Here is a 6000-nt window from a genome sequence, read left to right on the forward strand (position 1 = left end):
CCTGGGCCCGTGACCATGTCGATTGGACCCTAGACAACTGCAAATGGGTGGCCTGATGAGATGTGTTCCGATTTCAGTTAGTAAGAGCTATTGGTAGGGGTCGAGTGTGGCGCAGACCCCACGAAGCCATGGACCCAAGTTATCAGCTAGGTGCAGTGAAGGCTCGTGATGGCTCCATAACGGTGTGGTCTGTGTTTCCATAGAACATTGGTTGAAAATGTTCTATTACTTGGTGACAATTTGCCGCCGTTCATGAGCTTAACATTCCAAACAACGATGGAATTTTATGGATGACAATGAGCCATATCACCCCATCACAATTATTTGCAGTTGGGGTCAAGAACAATGTGGACATTTCGAGCGAATGATTTGGCTACCCAGATCAATATTTCTGCGGGGGACTTCTAACGACTTGTTGAGTCCATGACACATCGAGTTGCTGCACCACTCCAGGCAAAAAAAGGTCCGACACGATATTAGGTGGTACCCCATGACTTCTGTCACCTCAGTGTAAATGCCAAAGAGAAACATTAACGATATGTACATTTGAGAGAGATTTTTCAGAAACTGAAGAATATTACAGTTTTCGGAAAAACTATGTAATAGGTTATACAACGTCGTGAAACTCACTTGCTTATCCATTGGAAGGGGCGTTATGGAGCAGCAGATGATATCGCCAAGCAAAATTTTAAGTGGCCCACAATCCTCAACAATGATTTCGTCGCTCTGGAGGCGGCTAAGGTTTTGATAGAGTTAATGTAGCCTGTTTATGCGGGTACTTCTATATTAGACCAATCTAAGCTCCATACATACTACTTATAGCTCAATTATGAGTTTTCGAAAACTCATTTTGTAGTTCCAAAGTTATTTTATATCAGTACAAATAACTTCATCTGTTGAGTGAAGGCCGCGCGGGATTAGCCGTGCGGTCTGGGGCGATGCAGTCATGGACTGTGCGGCTGGCCCTGCCGGAGGTTCGAGTCCTCCCTCGGGCATGGGTGTGTGTGTTTGTCCTTAGGATAATTTAGGGTAAGTAGTGTGTAAGCTTAGGGACTGATGACCTTAGCAATTAAGTCCCATAAGATTTCACACTTTTTTTTTGTTGAGTGAAGGGTTGCAATCGACATGTAGGGGAAATGCCATCCCAGTGCATACGACACATCTGGATGTCTAGTCAATAATCGTTATATGAGTTAAGTTAGCTAAAAATAAGGTTATCAGCTTGAAAGACGAAGTGAATGGGTTGCCAATTGCGGAATTTGAAGTCTCCACTCAAAAATGTACGCATATTGTGCAGAGACAGGCACTACTCTTAGACAGGCTAAAGATGTGCGGCATGCAGCCTCAATGGCGCTCACAGTTGAAGACTAGGTGAAGTGCCAGTGTGGTGATGTTGGCGGTGCACTAGCTCCCCCTCCGCATACGCTGCGCCATGTCAGTATTCAATCATGAAGACATGACGTGAGCACTGTGTTGCAACTCAAAATCGGCCTGTTGCGAAATGAAGACAAGTGGATCATTGGTACGAACAGGATCGAAACCCTACCATACACACACTATTCACTTGACTGAGAGTGTACGCATCTGTGTTGCATGTATGGTGAAAAATGTATGCGTGTATGTGGAATAGTATGACCTACTTATCACAGCGTGTATAGACGTGTATGTACCTGCACATGTTTGCGACTGCATATATATGTGACTAACATTTTTTAAAATGTTTCCTTCTTTAACTCGTCAATGCCATGCTGAGTCTCGTTTCATTCTTGTGATCGGTACATATCAGTGTAAGTAAAAAAACAAACAAAAAAAATTGGTTCAAATGGCTCTGAGCACTATGGGACTTAACATCTGAGGTCATCAGTCCCCTAGAACTTAGAACTACCCAAACCTAACTAACCTAAGGACATCACACATATCCATGCCCGAGGCAGGATTCGAACCTGCGACCGTAGCGGTCCCGCGGTTCCAGACTGAAGCGCCTAGAACCACTCGGCCACATCGGCCGGCATACTGTGTACACTGAGGTGAGAAACGTCATGGGACAGTGACATGCACATATATAGATGACGGTCGTGTCATGTAGACAAGGTGTAAAAGGGAAGTGAATTAGCAGAGCTGTCATTAGTACGCAAGTGATTCGTGTGAAAAGGTTTCCAACATGACTATGGCTGCGCCACTGGAAGCTACGTGCATGGGACATTCCATTTCGGAAACCTTTAAGGGATTCAATATTCCGAGATTCACAGTGTCAAGAATGTGCTGAGAATACCAAATTTGCGGCATACTTCTCACCATGGACAACGCAGTGGCTGGTGGCCTTCACTTAATGACCAAAAGAAGCATAGTTTGCGTAGAGTTGTCACTGCTAGCAGACCAGCATCACTGCGTGAAATAACCGCAGAAATCAATGTTTGACGCACGACTAGTGTATTTGTTAGAGCAGTGCAGCGGGATTTAGCGTTAATGTCCCATGGCAGCAGACGAACAACGCGAATGCCTTTGCTAACAGCGCGACATTGCCTTCAGTTCCTTCTTGGGCTCGTGACCATCTTTTTGGAGCCTAGACGGCTGGAAAACCGTGGCCTGGTCAGGTGAGTACCGATTTCATCTGGTAAGAGCTGACGTTAGGGTTGGAGTGTGGCACAGACTCCACGAAGCCGTGGACCTAAGTTGTCAACTAGGCACTGTGAAAGCTGGTGATGCCTCCATAACGATGTTGGCTGTGTTTACAAGGGATGGAGTGGATCCTCTGTTCCAATTGAGCCAACTGACACCATTTTCAGCCATTTATTGACTTTACGTTCCCAAACAACGATGGACTGTTTATGGACGACAAAGCACCAGGCCACAATAGTTCGCCATTGGTCTGGACAGTTCGAGCCAATGATTTGGCGACCCAAATTACCCGACATGAATCCTATCGAACATTTATGAAACATAATCGAGATGTCAGTTCGTGCACAAAATGCTGCACCGGCAACACATTCGCATTTACGGACAGCTATAGAGGCAACATGGTTCTCTATTCCTGCAGATGCATTGCAGTGACTCGTTGAGTACATGCCACGTCGAGTTGTTGCACTGTATTGGGCAAATGGTTCAAATGGCTCGGAGCACTATGGGACTTAAACATCTGAGGTCATCAGTCCCCTAGAACTTTGAACTACTTAAACCTAATTAACCTAAGGACACCACACAGATCCATGCCCGAGGCAGGATTCCAACCTGCGACCGTAGCGGTCGCGCGGTTCCAGACTGAAGCGCCTAGAACCGCTCGGCCACACCGGCCAGCTGTTGGGTAAAAGGAGGTCCGACACGGTATTAGGAAGTATCCCATGACTTTTGTCACCACAGTGTATCTCAGTCTGTTTTGCATGTCATGTGTGTGAGTGCTTATTGTGTATGTGAGATAGAAGGCACACTTTGTGTCTATCGTATATACTGTCTGCACACTAGGTTACGTTTTACTGCAGATGGCCATACCAAAAAATCGTATCTAGGTTTCGTACAGGGGTGTACGAAACTATGGAGACAACAAAAACACAGTGTAGTAGCAGACACTGATAGCGATAAGGAGCTGTCACGGCCGTCGGAGACAGATCCCTACCTTCATCCCGCACCATCGGTGGCGCCACAGTCTACAAGCTGTCTCCACATGAAGTACTCTGGGAAGAGACCATGCCCCCAGAGCTCACGTCGCATCACCTGACGGGACCCTATGAACTCCGATCGGCTATAACCATGTGCCTGCCACGCAGATGATCTATTCCCTTTTGTGCTCGCTTGGTGGAATGATCACTGTAATGGCTACTATTTCTTGGCAATCTTTTTTTAAATCTGAAACTTGGTATGGACTTTATCGTTGGGCAGCTATCTTCGGTTTGTATGACATCTAACTTATGCATTGTTGTCATTACTGTGTGTTTCTAATATGTTAGTGTAATAAACCAAACAAATTGTGCTCATAATTGCAGATTTATACAGTGGTGACAAGTCTTTTCGAACTCTCAGTACATTATGGTTCAAATCGCTCTGATCACTATGGGACTTAACATCCATGGTCATCAGTCCCCTAGAACTCAGAACTACGTAAACCTAACTAACCTAAGGACAGCACACAACACCCAGTCATCACGAGGCAGAGAAAAATCCCTGGCCCCGCCGGGAATCGAACCCGGGAACCCGGGCGTGGGAAGCGAGAACGCTACCGCACGACCACGAGCTGCGGACTCTCAGTACATTAAAATATTCGACAACATGGATGCGGAATTTAAGAAGTAGTCGCACCAACAATATCAGGAATTACTGGAACAACAGCAACAGTAGTTAGATTTACTGCAGCAACAAATAACGGCGTTGTCTATCATGAACGTGATGACTTCGGCAGTTCCACCATTTGCCCCGTTGGTGGACGGCCACCATCGCTTCACTGCCAACAAGGTGACCAGCTCAGATCGGTAACAGTTATTTTTTTTTCTTTCTTTGTCATTGCATAGTGTTTTGGGACTATTCCACAAGCGTCCCCCACAAAACATCCTAATAATCTGTCTTTTGCTGAACTTTGTAATCTGCTGCCGGGGCATTATGAGTGTCAGTCCCTTGTGGCATTTGCTCGACTGAATTCTTACTAACGTTGTGAACAGCCGTTGGAAATCTACAAAGATTGGGTCACTGACCTTCGGGGTCTTAGTCGCCATTGTGCTTGTGTATGCTCCGAAGAATCATATCGCCAATCAAAGAATCATATCGCCTATCATATTCCGGTTCTTTGCTTCCGGGCTTGCTTCTCCAAACCTCGCCTGACAAGAATGTCCGCTCATAGTCTTTACGGCATGTGGATCCGTCCTTAGACGAAGTACTTAAAATTGTTCAGGCTTTCGAATTCAAACAGGAAACCAATAGCCACTCCGTACTGCCTGCCATCACCAAAAGTGCGAAGGTAAACACCTGCTATCGGCGCAACAGGAAATCACGCGCTCGTGTCGGTCGCTCGGTAAACATGTTGTGGCACGTCAGCGCAATAGAATAGGAGCACGCGAACAGGGCAGTGACACTTCAAGTGTCTCCAAACGATCCCTCCCTTATAACTCAATTTTAGAATCTTTTCCGGGTTCTCCATCTCGACGGGACTCTACTCAACGTCGCCTACTTTCCTGTTCTCAGTATCTCCACCGACACCCTCTCTCCCTCTGCCCACAAGGATCAACTACTAGCATTAGGGGTCACATTTCTAGCGTGTGTCGGTCGGCCGGCGTCCGGATCCATGGGTGCGATGCAAAATGCGGTTCTCCCGTCTCGTTCCTATGGAATCTCGTCGCAGTTCCCCTACTTAGGTGGTGCACTCCATTGAAACGCTGACTCATACTGCTATGGGTCAACGTGTCGAACTGGTAATCATGTTATGAGCGAAAGATTTGGAGCAGCTCTCCTTTCAGGTGTATATTGGTGCATGCTCTTCTCTTATGAATAGTGCTACATCTATTGCGTTGGGTTCTCCTCTTTTACAGCATTCTCATCGTAGAGTAGTGATGGATGGTGGCCATGAAATACACATGAAAGGTGTTTTCTATGAAAACTTTTCAAGGAAGGTTTTAGTTTTGGTTGTTACTTCTGGAAAAGCGGAAAATATCTTTAGGTTAGAGCCAATCAAACAATTTGGATTTTCCATTTTGTAGAACTTGTGTTTCTTTCCCACAGTGATTCCCTTTCATGGCATTGACGACTTGACTGCCTCATATTTGGATCTGTTTACTTCTGGGTTAGGACAGACAGTGGATATATCTGTAGAAATTCATTTAAAACTGGGGTTCGTGACTCACGTCTCGCAGGCCTATCCAATTCAGCACGTTCTGTGGGATGCACTTAAGACAGAACTAGACAGATTGGAGGCCCTCATGGTAATTACCGCTGTCTCATCGAGCCAATGGGCTCAACCTCTTGTCACTGTGAGAAAAACGGACAGCTACGCGGTAATTTTAAGGCCGTTAAAGCCTAGGT

Source organism: Schistocerca gregaria, chromosome X (assembly GCF_023897955.1).
Source record: "Schistocerca gregaria isolate iqSchGreg1 chromosome X, iqSchGreg1.2, whole genome shotgun sequence".
Lineage (NCBI taxonomy): Eukaryota > Metazoa > Arthropoda > Insecta > Orthoptera > Acrididae > Schistocerca > Schistocerca gregaria.